This window comes from Berghia stephanieae, chromosome 3 (genome assembly GCF_034508935.2).
Source record: "Berghia stephanieae isolate SIO BIC M18660-M18661 chromosome 3, UCSD_Bste_1.3, whole genome shotgun sequence".
NCBI classification, from domain to species: Eukaryota; Metazoa; Mollusca; class Gastropoda; order Nudibranchia; family Aeolidiidae; genus Berghia; species Berghia stephanieae.
The window spans coordinates 25735111-25752649 of record NC_088362.1 but is presented as its reverse complement, the minus strand read 5'-3'; the positions used below and the strand labels follow the sequence as shown (position 1 = coordinate 25752649).

Genomic DNA, 17539 nt, shown 5'->3' with positions numbered 1-17539 from the left:
ATCGATCGATTTAAATGACCCTCATCTTGGCAAAAACTCTCAAACCTGGGACTTCGGCGAAGTCCCAGGTTTGAGAGCTTTTGGCAAGATGAGGGTCATTTAAATCGATCGATATTATAAGGACGAGTTTTCTGGCCAAATGTTTAAATATGTGTTTTTTCCAGAGTACGGCAGAGTAACAGTTACAGCAAATGTCACATTTCCGGTTATCATGTGACAGAAACGTAAGGCTGGGTACACGGCCAAACAACTTGTATTTAAATCGGTCAATCTAATGTTCCAATTCTTCCATATAATATATTTTATATTATATCCTGGTGCAATTTTATATCAAGAAATATATAATTAAGATACGCTGATTTGTTGATGATGATGAGGAATCGCTCAATATAAAACCATCATCTATATCGTTTGTGTGTGTGTGTGTGTGTGTGTGTATACAATTGTTTTCTTATGTTTTCACTTAGCTGTTTATTTATTCAGAATAGAAATAAAGCGTTTAGATTTCTGGCTGTCTTGAGTGTTTATTTAATCCAAAATAAAGGAACCTGAGGACCAAATACGGCATTCAGACAACAGTCTCAAAATTTTAGTTTCATGTCTTTTTCATTGGGTGGGGCCTTTGATCTCCCATTGTGGGCAGGATGTCTCGCTGTGTCTTCTATGCCTTTATATCTTTTCCGATTTGCTTTCTGTCTTCGTCTTGGAATGAGGTACTCAGTTTTGTCCTAGCCCTGGCCGGAGTCCTGGACTGGAGTCCTTGACTGGGAGGGTAACGGTCAAATGTATAGTTATAGTTTTGGGAGGTGGTATTTTTTTTCATTACAAATGACCTCTCTGTTATGTAGTTGCATTTTTGTTGTTGTTATAAATACATAATGATTTGTAAACATTTGCGTGTAATCCATTTAGTATGGGGTTGTGTTTGTGTCTGGATGAGACTTTTAGGTGATCTCAAACTAAGTCCATTGATAGTGTGCTCTTAGAATCTACATATGTTCCCCATTTGAACCACTCCCGTTTGTCTTACTCTTTCTCGTGTGCTTTCAATAGGGTTCAATAGTCCGATGTCACGTCCGCCCAGCAACGAGCAGCTTGGTTCTAAACAAGGAAAATCGGTACTTTTTATTCTTGATGCTGGCTAGAACTTTTTCACATTTCGTGTGATCAGAATGTATAAAAGTCAAAACATGATCAGATTTATAATGTTTTCTCCTCTGGATACACTTTTATGCTAGTCGGAGAAGTATTTCATAAGGGCCTCAGCCATTGTTTCGATAGTTTAGAACCAGTTTCTAATGCCCCCTACACACCTAACGTTCTTCCGGCCGGTATACCGGTAACGGTAAACCGTTTTGCCCATCAGTATAAAAAAAATCACTCCGATCTTAAAACTAAATAAAAAGAAAATGTATTAATAATCATTAAATCGGGGGCGTGTACGCTTGGACATTGTTAATTTGGACCTGCTGAGTTCAAATATGTATTTAGTTTTAAGGTCGGAGTGATATTTTTTGATATTGATAAGGTAATCGGTTTATCGTTTCCGGGGCATAAGTTACTATGCGTCATTACGAGGGAAGTGACGTCACGATTCTTGATCTACAACTTTTTTGACTGTCCCATTTTTTCAAATTTTCTCATAGTCAATAATCCTCAGGGGCGTGGGGCCATTGGATCGAATGGTGCCAGGCACCGCACCAATCTTTTAAAAATCATTAACGGCATAATTTAATTAAAAATAAAACTGAGAAATTTTAACTCCACTGTCTTTCGCCAACTCGCCAACAACATACTGCCTTTTTAGTCTCCACTCTATTCAAGGTTCCGAATCACGCACTGCGCCGACTCGTGTGTTGGTGACATCACTGCGCGAATCAACACCGTGGTGCAAAGCAATCCGAGCTCCAGTTAATGCTCTATCCATTAGTATCGCTACAGCTGATTGAGCGAGAAACTGGGACGAATTATACTATCTTCAAATAGCGGAAAAACCCTCGACTTGTGCCAGGATCTGAGAGCTCCACCGTTGGACGTCATAATTAGGGTAACTTCGGCCATCCAAAATATTACATTAACTGTCAAAAACACTGATCATTGTTAAGTTTATTTCTGAGCAGCAAAGAAAAACAACATAAAACTTAAAAATATGACATATCAAAATCCCCCTCCCCCCACCTCTTTTTCACGATTATTGAATAAAGTAATTATTTGCAACACGAAGCATTGGGGACGAAATTACCAACATTTTTCTTGCTTGTAGTGCCGAGTTGATGGTTACGTGTGTATGAGTGTTTATTTGTGTGTGTGTGTGTGTGTGTGTGTGTGTGTGTGTTTGTGCGTGTGTATTTGTGTCAGTCAGAGAAAGAAAGCGAAGATTGTCAACAGTTATACTTTGGTGTGTTTTTTGATTTCTTAAGTACTTAAGTGGAGTGATTTTTTTCTATGTGATGCTTTAAGATCTGAATCTACCTTTTATTTGTGCAATCATTAATCGTATTCCACTGATTTCCATTATTTGAGATATACTTTGAAGTTTTGTTTTGTTAAACAATGAATTGCAATGAATCAAGTTGACTCTTTACTTCACCGACCGTTTGGGAGATCGACACTAGATGACAAATTAGAAATAAAAAGACTAGTTCCTCACCAACCAACTGATTTTGAATTAACACAGGTGTGAAAATCTCGAAAACGCTCTTTTTCAGTGACATGGTATGACAGACATGAATGGCGCACAGTTAGTTTAGACAAAGAAACACGTTTCTTTTGTTTTTATTGTCTACTTTTTACAGATACAACAAACACTGACAAATCATGGACATCTATAAGCTATAGTGACCTTAACCACTTCCATCGTATTTCTTGACCTCCTGAACGTTGTTTTAGCACCCTTAAAAGAGTGAAAAATTTCTTGCGCAATTCAATGAAACAGGAGCGGTTAAAGTCGTTAATGATTCTGTCAATTCACAAAGCTGAAATAGATGCCAAATGCCATTCCAGATTTCAATAAACAAATTATAAAAAGATTTGCAGAGATGAAACATCGCCGTGCAGATTTTCTTTAGAAGTACTAAAAGTAAGTAATTTCTGTCATAGGTTTTTTTCTCTCTTTTGATTTACATTTATCACATATTGATTGCATTATCTACCAAATCCAATCCTTTAAATGGTTGACAAAGAATAATTACAAAGACCTTTTCACACGGGACTTGTATCTCAGTGTTGTCGCGTGTTGTTTTCATGAATTATTTGTTTTTGTGAGTTTTGTACACTCGTAGAAATCATCGACCCTCCCCCCACCTTTCCAAAAAAGAGAGTTTTTAACATGTGCTCTCTCTTAATCTTGTTCACTGTTTAAGAATTTTTTTTCTTCTAATCATGGCGCCACCATATGCCGTCAATACGTCACGCCGCTGATAATCCTCTCTGGAATTCCTAAACGCAATCTTTGGATTCATAGAAGAGCGATTACCAAAACTGCAGTTAACACTGCATGTGACCCAAATTCTCCTGACACAAGATCTGGAGTTACATGTAATATTTATATTTGCTGACTCTTATTTGTCTTGAGGTTACACAAGTCCATTATCTTTGATCGTTTTCTGCCGTACTCTGGAAAAACCAATAGTTAAAAATTTGGCCAGAAAACTCGTTCTTCAAATATCTATCGATTTAAATGACACTCATCTTGGCAAAAGCTCTCAAACTGGGACTTAAGGAAGACTTCGCGAAGTCCCAGGTTTGAGAGTTTTTTTTTGCCAAGATGAGGGTCATTTAAATCGATCGATTTTTGAAGGACGAGTTTTCTGGCCAAATTTTTAAATATTGTTTTTTCCAGAGTACGACAGTTTTCTAGTTCAATTCAAACATTTAATACCACACTGATCAAACAATGTGAAGGGGTGATAGGGGAAACGTAAAAATTATTTAGATAGTGCCAGTATCTCCTTAACGCTCAAGGTCAAAGCCACTTTTCGATTTAACTGCCGTACTCTGGAAAAATACGTATTAAAAGATTTGGCAAGGGGTAAAAACACGACGTAAGCTTAGTGGATGGTCGTTAGTAGTAAAGGAAACAAGTGATCCCATTGGTTGAACTATTGAATAAATCTCACGATTTGTTTTCTTTTGTGACCAAAGACTTGTCTTTTGACATCATCTTTTGGTCAGTGTCAGGCTATAAGTTAGCGATGGCTATGGTCAGGGCCGTACGTGGCCTAAGTAAACTTGTGGCCTAATACTGGGCCTTTTCTTTTTAGGTTAGTGCACCGTCTAGTGAGTTGTCGTTAGTAATGGTCAAGGGACCAAACGATTTCATTGGTTGAACAATTGGATATGAACTCACGATTTGTTTTCTTATGGTGGGCTGGCTTTGTCTTTTGACGTAATTTTTTTGGTCAGTGTCAGCCTTGCCATCGTTAACTTATGGCCTGACATTGACCATAAAGGGACGTCAAAAGACAAATCGTTGGCCACAAAAGACAACAAATCGCTATAACTTTACGATGGCTACGCTAAGACCCATATTTTGACGTAATTTATTTAGGTCTGTGGAGCATCTAGTTAGTAAGTTGTCGTCAGTAGAGTCAAGGAAACATGTGGTCCCATTGGTTGAACTGTTGAATACAACTCACGATTTGTTTTCTTTTGGGGCCAAAGACTGGTCTTTTGACGTCATTTGTTGCTCAGTGTCAGGCCATGAGTTTACAAAGGCCATGGTCGGGCTATGTGTTTAGGAAGGCTACAAGTTAACGAAGGCCACGCTCTGACCGCCCAGGTTAGAGAAAAGCTGTTCCAAGTCCTATCCGTCTCTTAGCACTCGACCTTACAGAGTTAGGATAAGAGAAGAAGATAATTTAAAGACCCAAAGTGCTGATTTGACGCACAAAAATAGTGAAGTAAGCTTATCGGGAACTAAAGGATGAATTGTTGCTAAATAAAAAAATTGAGCTTTTATATAGCGCAATATCCACTAAACGTGCTCAAAGCGCTTTACAAGGGGTCTCTGGCCAACAGCAACACGTAACATGTAGAACGAAACATGACGCCTGTTAGGCGAAATTTTTTCCGACATAGACAACGCTGTTAACGGCCAGGTATTCATTTTACACCCGAGTACGGTTAGAAAATGTGAGGAAAGAGCCTTTTCCAAGGACTCAACTATGCGCCGAGCGGGGCTCGAACCCAGGACCTTCCGATCCGAAAGCGAGTGTCATATCACAAGACCACATAGCCGCAAACACAAATTAAGTCAAAGAAAAAAGAAATAATAAAAAAACAACAAAACAAACATGACAAAGTAAACATAGAAATGCAAATCAGGATTGTATGAAAACGCCAAAGAGAGCTAAGTTGACAGAGTAACTGACCCACAAGCGAAGGGACTGGTTTGCATCGGACAAGGTGCCCTGTGGATTTTTGGTCCTAAACCCCCATACATGTCCATGTACATGTCTACCCGGCAGTGATAAATAAAAATGTGAAATTGAATGTAAGCTTCAACTTAATATACGAAAACAGATATATTGGACGTTTCGGGTTTACCCTTTATCAACAAAACAGAATGAATGAAACACTACAGACGAATGAGATATATTGTGGTAGTGACGTTGTCAACAACGGAAGAGGATGGAAAAGTTTGATTGGTGGTCCATACCCACTGTGGGATGAGGACTGAAGAAAGAAGAGAAAAGAGCAGTCCATCAGAACCTTACGGCAATGCAGCTAGAGTTTTGCCCGGTTTCTTGAGTGTTAAACGGTCTTGCAACTGCTTGAAACCCTTTGGATTGAACACTGCTCTATCGCAAAGTACTTTTCGCCAGAATTTACAGACCCAGCTTACCAATCCATATTAAGTGGAAGGTCGGGAGTGGGGGTGTCAGAAAATATTTCGATTGCACCCGGAATCAGTACGGAGACAAGTGCTCTACGATTGAGCTATGAGGGTAACCTAAAAGGAAATAATAGAATATAGATAGTTCGAAGTTGACGTCACTCAGGTCTTTGTTGTTGTTTTTTGCCATCCGCGTTTATGAGTACTTCTCACTAATCAGTAATAACCAAACTATAAATGTTCTTGGTTACACACAGTTGTGTGTGTTGGTCCGTTATACTTCCGGATGGTAACGTCTTAGTCAAGCGCATACTATCTATAACTGTGCCGTCCGCGCGGCATCATAAGATATCGTCGTCTAGGCATTCCACAAAGGAATATAGATACTCCATCAAACATACGCCTGAAGTCAACAGGTATCAACCATGTTGTCCAAATTGAGCAAAAATAATTTTGCCCAAGGAAAAAGACGAAAATGCCTGAAGCGAGGTTCGAATCCTTACATTCTGGATCACAGCGCAATGCCTTAACCTCTCGCCACAAGGTAGCAATAATGTAATTAACGTTTCTGTATCTACAAGTAAAATGGTCTATAATTGATCTCATTTTAAATAATATTATTATTATAATTATAATTATTATTATTATTATTATTATTATTATTATTATTATTATTATTATTATTATTATTATTATTATTATTATTATTATTATTATTATTAGTTATTATTATTATTATTATTATTATTATTATTATTATTATTATTATTATTATTATATTATTATTATTATTAATATTATTATCATTATTGTTTGTTTTGCTTTATTATTGATTTTACTAACTTAATTTGTTGGTTAGAAATATTCTATTCTTGTACGAGTTATATTGGCAACTGCCTAAAAATAAACCTTAGTGAATTGAATTAAATATAACATTTTGACAAAACAAAACTTTGCGGACAGCACACTAACATTCATTGATAATGAACTTTCAGATAATTGCATTTCGCAGGGAATTGATGTCAGCCTGGGCTGAGGAAAAAATCTCATTTCAAGCTATTAATTTCAGAAGCGCCGAGAGAAAGAAAAACAACAAATTACATCCCGATGTTTTATCAACTCGATTATTGTAATTTGTTCCACTTTTTTGTGTGCCCCTATTGATTCCAAAATTAAACGACTTTAGACAATTTCCCATAATGCAGCTGGATTGGTTTCCCCAAAAGACGAAAGAGTTTTTTTTAAAAGAAAACAAACATTAAAAAAAGCTCTCCCCTTTTGAAAGCTGTGTATTGGCTTAAAGAAGACAATTGAATTGAATTCGAAGCTGCAGCTCTTGCTTACCACCTATCGCTGCCTCGAGGGATTTTCTCAAAGCTGTTATTTTCTGAATTGCCCCTAAAACAGGTTATCGACAGATAGGCTAACCGAGCGCTTTGCTAAAAAACTCACAACGTTGCCATCTGGAAGTATAACGAACCAACACACAAAATTATATATTATCTAACCTTGAACACTTAAGTCCTGGTTAATGCAGTTTGAATTAATCGTAAACATGAAGGGGGATTTATATATTATGATGAACAAAACTTGTTTGCGCTGCTGTAGACAAATACTTTCAATCTTGTATGTAAATGGCATGCATTGTTATCTTATTATGGTTATTTTCTATATGTATGGATGCATGTGTGTGTGTGTCTCTCTCTCTCTCACTCTCTCTCTCTCTCTCTCTCTCTCTCTGTATGTGTGTGTGTGTGTGTGTGTGTGTGTGTGTGTGTTCTTGAAATGTCACGGTTAAAGATGTTATATGTTTGTACATCACACATGCTGCCGTTGCTTTTAAAAACACAGTATATGCAATGTAACCAAATAGCACATACTGTGTTCTTTAATAAAAAGGCAGCACACCAAGGTACATTTAAGTTGATTAAATTTTTAACATGTTTATCCTCATTGTGATCTTTTAATCAATACATTTTTAGCATTACTATATTAGTATAAAGGGCATTCAAGGGATTTTATCTTATTTCGCCCTCTCGATAGTATGCGCTTGGCTAAGAAGTTCATAACATTGCAATCCGGAAGTATAACAGATCAACACACAAAACTATGTGTAACCATGAACGTTTATAGTCTGGATAATACAGTTAAGTGAGACTTACTCATAAACGCGGATGGCAAAAAACAATAACGAAGACATGAGTGACGTCAACTTCGAACTATCTATATTTAGATAGAATGAAGTTGACATCACGCAGGTCTTTGTTATTGTTTTTTCCATCCACGTTTATGAGTTATTCTCACTTAACTGTATTACCCTGACTATGGTTATACATAATTGGATGTGTAGGTCCATTATATCTATAATTACTATGCGCTTGGCTAAGAAGCTCACAACGTTGCCATCCGGAAGTATAACGGAAGCAACATACAAAACTCTGTGTAACCATGCACTTTTGTAGTCTGGACAATACATTTAAGTGAGAATTACTCATAAACGTGGATGGCAAGAAACAATAGCAATAACCTGAGTGACGTCAACTTCGTTCTATCTATATATAGAAAGCGCTTGGCGAAGAAGCTCAGAACACTGACATCCGGAAGTATAATGGACCAACACACAAACCTCTGTGTAATCATGAACTTTCATAGTCTGGTTAATTCATAAATGCGGATGGCAAAAAACAATAACAGCGACCCGAGTGACGTCAATTTCATTCTATCTATAAATAGCCATTAAAAAAATTTATTCCTTTTCCGCCACAACATCATAAGACATCGCCGCCTAGGCATTCCACGAAGGAATGTAGATAACTCTTCAAACAAATGTCTGATGTCAACAGGTATCACCCATGTTGTCCAAGTGAGCAAATTGGAGGTTAATAATCTTGCTCAAGGAAAAAAACCGAAAGTGCCTGAAGCGGGGCTCGAACCCGGGTCCTTCCGGGTAATGCCTTCACCACTCGGCCACTTCGCAAGAACTCTAGAATCGATTCTCTTTTCCAGCCAAAAACAAGGACAAATATGAATTCCGATTTACTTCTATTTTTCAGTCGATGGCCCACTGATTCGTCTAGAATAAACGAAAGCAAGTAAAAGTGGGCATGATGAGTGCCTGGATGGGTGACTCAATTTTTTGTTACATTTGTAAGACCTCCAGTGAGGTGAAAAGATCTCATTAAATTCTCTCTTTATAGACTTTAATGATAAAGTCTTATTTGTGGATAACTATTATTTTGGCGGATAGAACTGTTGAGTATTTTACTTATGAGCGTAGCTTCAATGATGCTGTGGGTTTAAGTAAAATACTATCTACCAATTGTACCTACAAGATCAATCGGAAAAACACACACAATTGTGTTTATGTAACCTTTATAACACTTGTGATTAACCAGAAGATTATTGACCAATCAAAACATGAGATTTGTTGACACACCCTCAAGCCCGCTCGGACAAACATATTGGTTGTTTACAGACAATATAATGAAGGAAGTTCACGTGACTCTGCCCTCTTTGTTATTGTTTTTGGACTGCCAGTAGTTGTGTGGTTGGCTCTCACTGCTTACTTACTGCCCATACCCTTCAACATTCGTAACGTCACTTCCTTCGTAATGACGCCTGGTAACTAAGTAACTGGCTCTCTCTAAACTATCGGAACAATGGTGGATGCCCAATGAAATATTTCTCAGACGAGCATAATAACGTATCCAGAGGAGAAAAAAAAACATTATAAATCTGATCATGTTTTGATTTTTACACATTCTGATCATAAGACATATGAAAAATTCTAGCCAGCATGAAGAATAAAAAGTACCGATTTTCTTTGCTTAGAACCACGATGGCCGCCGTTGCTGGGTGACGTGACGTCAGACTATTGAATCCAATTATGTCTGTAGAAATGTAGTGCGACACTCGCTTTCGGATAGGAAGGTCCTGGGTTCGAACCTCGCTCGCTGCACAGTTGACTCCTTGGAAAAGACTCTTTACTCACATTTTTTCTCTCATCTTACTCAGGTGAAAAATGAGTACCTGGCTGTTAACAGCGATGTCTCTGCCTTAAAATAATTGTATTATCGCCTAACAGGCGTCATTTCTCGTTCTACATGTTACATGTTGCTATTGGTCAGGGACCCGATGTAAAGCGCTTTGAGCGCATTTAGTGGATATTGCGCTATATCAAAGTTTAATCTAGGGCATCTCGCTCTCAATTGATTCGCTCGATCAGACTTTTAACGTTGAAGGTTACACATAGTTTTATTTTTGAGATAGTACCATTCTTTGGTCATGCGTGCAGACTTGTGAGTATTTTACCATACGATCGAGATAATGCCAATGGTTTCTTCTTCTTCTTCTTCTTCTTCTTCTTCTTCTTCTTCTTCTTCTTCTTCTTCTTCTTCTTCTTCTTCTTCTTCTTCTTATCCCGCATTTTGCAGGGTTGCCATAATGAATGCTGCCACATCTCCATGCATCTTGGTTTAGAGCATCATCTTCCTCCAGGCCCAGTTCTTTCATGTCATCCTTAATCGTATCCCACCATCTAGTCTTTGGGCGTCCATTTTTCCTCTTTACCCCTATTTGTAAGTCCAATACTTTCCTTCCCACGTATTCTCTTTCTCGTCTCTTTTCATGTCCGAACCATTTCAATCTATCTTCTCTCATCTTTATTGATATATTCTTCACTTCAGTCAACTTCAGTAATGCCGTATGGTTTAATGAGCTTAACACTAACTTTTCATTCGGACAACTTTCCTAGGGGGCGTGGTTATGCTCCCTTCGACTACGTGTCTAGCTATAAATTTAAGATAATTTCGTGAGAACCAAGACGTCTATCACTTTACTGGCTGTCTAAAATCAATATATAAAGACCTTGGTGACGCCATCCTCATTCATTCTTTAAGTGTTATTGGTAACACTGTTTAATTATTTTTTTAAAAAAGATGAATAAATAAAATTCCCTTTATTCATCCCATAGGGGAAATTTATCCCTCGGGTCTTTTCCAAGGGAAGACTTGAATGCTTGAATTATTCTATAGATAGTATGCGCTTGGCTAAGAAACTCACAATATTGCCATAGGGAAGTAAAACGGGCCAACACACAAAACTATGTGTAACCTTAAAAGTTTACAGTCTGGTTAATATGGTTTAGTGAGAATTACTCATAAATACGGATAGCAAAAACAATAAGAAAGACCCGAGTGACGTCAACTTCATTCTATCTATAGATAGTTCGAAGTAAGTAGACGTCACTCAGGTGTTTGTTATTGTTTTTTGCCATCCGCATTTATGAGTAATGCTCACTAAACTGTATTAACTTCACTATAAGCGTTTATGGTTACACACAGTTTTGTGTATTGGCCCGTTATTCTTCCGGATGGCAATGTTGTGAACTTCTTAGCCAAGCGCAAACTATCTATATGTTTGTGTTGAGAATATAGCTTTCTCTTTAGCCTTTACTGCTGGCTTGTAAACAAACTTCGCGGAGCTTGTGTGTGTTGAACCCATGACCTCAATAAGTCGGGAGACTTTGTTTGAAACCACTTTTTTTTTGTTTTTGGAGTGGTGGATTGCGTGGACTGCATAGCGTTACTCTCACGATCAGGCGGAGTTGTCGTATCCTTAGGGCCGTGGGTTCGAGCCCCGATCTCCGCGAAAATGTTATTCTCTATTGTCTTCTGGCACGTTTCTACTCACTTCATTTTCTGTTATTATCAAGAAGAGTTTTTGCACGTCTAGTCGGCAAATACGAAATTATCGTTTTTACCACTTTTGTGATTGGCTGAAGAAGAAATTTGAGCCCAAAACATTCCGTGCTTGGTATTTTGCTCTTTTAAAAATTGTTTTTAAAAGCTTGCTATCTTCATTTTTGTGCAAAACATTTAACAGTTCACAGCTTCTCGCAGCTTCACTTTCAATGGTGGTACACAGTACACAGTGTCTCACGCTGAGTTTTCGTTGAACTTAAAGGAAAACAACGATTGTCGTTATTGTTGTTACTCACTGGTATTCACCCCATCATTGAGTTCAAAGTACTTGATGGTTAAGTGAGTTACCTATGGCCTCAGTGAGTCAAGCAAGGGAGTTGAGATTGGATGGGGGCGGGGCTACACCAATAAAGTTTCGTTTTCTCGTCCTTTAAGAGCATGTCTCCACTGACTAGTATTCAGACGTTTCGTTACCGAGTTCGATCACCCCCTGCTGCGCTGTGTGGCCTTGACCAAGTCACCTTGCCCTAGCTCAATTTCCCGGCGCTGCACTGCGGCTGACGCATGGGTTATTCCAGTCTTCTCTTGGAATAGACCCTAAAGATAAATTTCCCAATGACATGAATAATGGGAATTTTCTTTTCTTTTCTTTTATTAATACTATCGGAGACTAAAACGATGGAGACATGAAACTTAGGGGCTCCCTCCGTATGTTGGTGTTCAATGTCAAGTCGGTAAACAAGTTATTTGAAATTGATGATATGTGTTTAAATAAAATACACAACATTTCATTCCGCTTTATTAATTGAACAAATACACAAAAAGTTTATAGTCGTATTCAACAGTACAACCAACGACATTTGTCTCATTGAGCACTGCTGACAACAACTCACATTTAAATTTCTTTTTGTGAATAGAATATGCGTCATTGGGGTGAAAGTAATATGGGTGGACAGGGGATCAGCGGTACGGTCTTTGCTTCGTACCCAAAAGGTACCGAGTTCGACTATCCGCCTCATCGTTGGCCTTGAGCAAGTCACCTCTCCCTAGCTCACTTTGCTGCGCTGCACTGCGGCTGACGCCAGGGTTATTACAGTCTTACCTTGGATTAGACCCTAAAGACAAATTTCCCCTTGGAGACGAATAAAGGAATCTGTTAATTTATTTATTATTTAATTGTCAGGCCGTAGCTTTCATCAACTTATAGCCTGACACTGCCCTAAAATTACGTCACAATGCAAGGCGACAATGATCATAAAAAAGTGTGAAGTGTGTTGATGTTAGCTGTCTTCAAAGTAACAAATGACGACATTGGTTCAACTATTGAATACACGTTACTCTTCACATTCCTCTGGTGGACGTCCCTTCTTAAAATGAAGAACTCTTTTTGTCCACGATAGCTAACGAAGCCTACGTTTTCACCCAGTCTGACATTATGACTAGTGGACCTCTTGCTTAATTAACCCCTCCTGCTCAGAACGCTCTCGGTACAATGTGTACATTTATCTTAGTTCATTCTCTCGACATATGGCGCATGTTGTGTGTATTTTACTCTTTACACGAAGTGGCCCCCTAGGTCTTTAGGCTATAGTTTGACATAGTGTTGAATATTGACACAAGAAGTCTTCCCTGTGCTAAGTCTGTCTTGATTCTCGACAAGACTTATCAGCAGATAACCCTCTAGGTACCTTGGAGTAAAAATAGGTCCTTTACAATTCTTGGGATTGTTGTTGTGTTCTTATCACTGGAACACGAGACACGAAGTTCATGCAATAAGTGGTTTTGAAGGATACTTTAATACAGTTTGTGATATTTTTCTTCTTGAGGTAAGTGTTGGTGAAACAAAATTTTTTTCTTTATTCCTTGGTGGCGATTTGACACAATGATAGGTAGATAGATGGATGGATCGATATATAGATAGATAGATTGATAGATACCTAGATGGATGGATGGATAGATAGGAAAATAGACAGATAGATAGATAGATAGATAGATAGATAGATAGATAGATAGATAGATAGATAGATAGATAGGTAGATGCATGGATGGACAGATAGATAGATAGATAGATAGGTAGATAAATAGAGAGATAGATAGGTAGAGATGAAGAGAGAGAGAGAGAGAGAGAGAGAGAGAGAGAGAGAGAGAGAGAGAGAGAGAGATTGGATATGAAAATGGTTGAGTGGATGGACGAATACATGAATTAATGAATATATGTGAGTGCAGTTCGACAAACAGTTAGCGGTAGAACGAAAAATAGCTTATCAGAGAGAGAGAGAGAGAGAGAGAGAGAGAGAGAGAGAGAGAGAGAGAGAGAGAGAGGGGGGGGGGTGGAAGAGGGAGATAGTAGTTATATATATATATATATATGTATATATATATATATATATATATATATATATATATATAGAGAGAGAGAGAGAGAGAGAGGGGGGGGGTAGATGGTGGAAGAGGGAGATAGTAGATATATATATATATATATATATATATATATATATATATAAGAGAGAGAGAGAGAGAGAGAGAGAGAGAGAGAGAGAGAGAGAGAGAGATAGATAGATAGATAGATAGATAGATAGATAGATAGAGAGAGAGAGAGAGAGAGAGAGAGAGAGAGAGAGAGAGAGAGAGAGAGAGAGAGAGAGAGAGAGAGACCAAAAACAAACAGAAATATGACCACAACAATATCAGTTTACGATGGAAATGCATAGATACCTCATACCTCGGGCTCCACCAAATAATAAAACAGATTTGAATAGGGCTTTCCATTTAACACCTTCTCACTTCGATCGACCAAAGACAAACTTTAACATGATTTATTCATGGAAAGTGAAAATAAGTGGAGCATTTAATTTCTCAATCGTTTTGGCGTTTCCTATTGTTCATTTATATCGATGGATTGATAAAGGCAATTGTCCTCCTCTTCCTCATCATCATCGTCGTCGTCGTCGTCATCATCATCATCATCATCACCACCACCACCACCACCACCACCACCACCACCACCACCATCATCATCATCATCATCATCATCATCATCATCATCATCATCATCATCATCATCATCGCCACCACCAATCCATGCAGTACTGTCAAACCAAAATGTCCCTTCCAACGCAACAAGTTTATTGAATGTAACATGTCCTTTATTCCCCACCCCCTTCATTAGCTGTAATGTTAGAATAAACTTGATCGATAAAATGGAGTTTTAAGCCAAATTAATCAACATGAATAGGGCAGAGCAGTCGTGACGTCACACCATCTACTCTTCCGGTTCCAAACACTTTGGAAGTGTGTATGTAACCAGTCCTTCTGAAGGAGGACTAATTATGAATAGGTTACATATTGAATCATAAGGTGGCATAACTATTTTAGTACCTAGCAAGATACACACACACACACACACACACACACACACACACATATATATATATATATATATATATATATATATATATATATATATATATGGGAGGGGGGGGGGGGGGGGAATTAAAAGATCTAAGATGGATGATCTTTCTTCATGACCAGCATTATTTAGACCTCTAGTCTGATAGACAATAAGGAGAGTAAGTGGAGCAGGCACTTATGTTGATAATAACAAAATAATGAAGTGAGTTAGAAAGTGCCAGAAGGAAACCGAGAATAAAAACTTCGCGGGGTCGATGGGGGCTCGACCCCGCGACCTTACTGGAACGGCAACTCCGGCTCGCCGAGGAGATTTTGGCTCTACCTTATGAGCTATCCAACAGTCGAGGTTGACTGATTTTTTGGGATGTTTTTTTTTCTTGTATTTTTCTTTCTTGTTTTGTCTGGCACCTTTAATACACATTTGTTCAGTTCTTTAGCTAGATTGAGGCTACTCTTGTTGTTGGTGACACTGATAACAACACGATTAAACCATGCGTTAATCCCTCTTTAATCCGTTTGTGGTGTAGACCACTTTGCTTGTTTTTGGCGATTTGTTATCACTGCGAGTTTAGGCTATATAAACGAGAGCTTTAAACTATAGTTTTTATTATCCCTCTCCTTACCAACCATAGGAAAATCGTCACATACCTTACGATGCAACCGACAGTTTTCTCATTCTGATTTCTCCTGTACATCACATAATCTAAAGAAATGCTTTGATTACCTACAGCTATAAATACTAAACACTGTGTTGTAGACATCATTTTGCTGAACAACATTTTGTATATCTAGAATTCACTTGTTACTTTTTTGTTTGAGTAGGAAAAGTCTATTGTTGTGTTGGTGGGTGTGAATTTTCGGGGGAAATTATAAAAATGGCTGGTAATGAGAAAGTTATATAAAGCAATATCCATTAAACGTGCTCAAAGCGCTTTACAAAGGGTCCCTGACCAACGGCAACACGTAACACCTAGAATGAGACATGACATGACGCCTGTTAGGCGATATTACAATTTTTCCGACAGAGACAACGCTGTTAACGGCCAGGTACTCATTTTACAGCTGAGTACGATGAGAGAATGTGAGTAAAGAGTCTTTTCCAGGGACTCAACTATGCGCCGAGCGAGACTTGAACCCAGGACCTTCCGATCCGAAAGCGAATGTCACACCACAACAAGACCACATAGCCACGAAATATTATGCGAAACTGAACTTATCGGATAAGAGATAAAACAAGTCTCTTGGGCATTTCGTACCAGCTGTGCCCTCCATGATAAACAGCACACGGTCTTATCATGTAAACAGTTTATTTTGTTCACCTATATCAGTTAACCTATGATAGTACGGCAGGCTTTTAATCCTGTGGTATGACTCTGGTAATTCCTTGAAACGTATCCCTTAATGTGCCGCCCAAAGTTGAGTTTTTGGAAAAGGTACTTCACTCACATTCTCTCTTCATACTTCGGTGTAAAGTGAACGTTAGCAACGTTGTGTCTGTCGAAAAATAAATGTAGTAAAACTTCAAAGCTGTGCCCTTTTCTTGTCTTTCATGTTAGTTATTACTGTTGGCTTGAGACTTCGTGTAAAGCTCTTTGAGCACATAATTTGGTGGATATTGGGCTGTACATATATAAAAGCTCAAATTGTTTTTAATTAAAAAGACAGTTCCCCCCAAAAAACCACAGGATATTTCGCAATACCCCAAAACCAATCTTCTTATTGATGTCATGCTGTATAGTAGCCAGCCAGTAGCCAGTACAGTCGTACTCTGGAAAAACCCATATTTTAAAATTTGGCCAGAAAACTCGTCCTTCAAATATCGATCGATTTAAATGACCCTCATCTTGGCAAAAACTCTCAAACCTGGGACTTCGCGAAGTCCCAGGTTTGAGAGTTTTTGCCAAGATGAGGGCCATTTAAATCAATCGATATTTGAAGGACGAGTTTTCTGGCCAAATTTTAAAATATGAGTTGTTTTTTTCCAGAGTACGGCAAACAGTTTGGTTGGTTCAATCAATAACACTTAGGGTATTCGAGAGATAATGCTAGATTCTCAGCAGACCACGTCAATAAATGGAGCCTTCAGAGCCATGAGCCATGAGCCAATGGAGCCGGACTTTATCCTGGTTTCTGTTAACCTTTTCATTGTATTTTATTTGATGTAAGAGATAATGCTTGTCAACTTTTGGATACAAAAAAAAAGAAAAAGATTTGAACAAGTTTGTGTGTGTGCGTGTGTGTGTATGTGTGTGTGTGTTTGTGTGCGTGTGTGTGTGGATGTGTGTGTATGTGTGTGTGTGTGAAAGGTGCCAGACAAAGCAAGAAAGAAAAATACAGGACAAAAAAAACTATCCCAAAAAAATCAGTCGACCTCGACTGGGGATCGAACCTAAGACCACTGACCAGTAATCAGAAGGCCTGAGGTTCAATCCCCAGTCAAGGTAGACTGATTTTTTGGGATAGTTTTTTTTTTCTTGAGTTTTTTTTCTTGTATTATTCTTTCTTGCTTTGTCTGACACCTTTCTTCATACACACTTGGTCAGTTCTATATCTTACACCGGTGCCTGCTCCTTAATTTCTTAATTTGATA

At 38.2% G+C, this 17539-nt stretch overlaps 1 protein-coding gene across 2 annotated transcripts in view; it reads left to right on the top strand.

The window, feature by feature from the left end:
• LOC144967429 (uncharacterized) overlaps window positions 1-17539 on the top strand; it is a 126366-nt gene that overhangs the window by 33975 nt on the left and 74852 nt on the right. The window contains exon 1 of one of the 2 annotated variants that reach the window (XM_078904612.1): window positions 13048-13364. The exons of the other annotated variant lie outside the window; for it this stretch is intronic. The gene's annotated coding sequence lies outside the window, so the exon portion shown is untranslated. Of the gene's footprint in view, window positions 1-13047; window positions 13365-17539 lie in introns of those variants that run through there. 2 annotated transcript variants of the gene reach the window in all.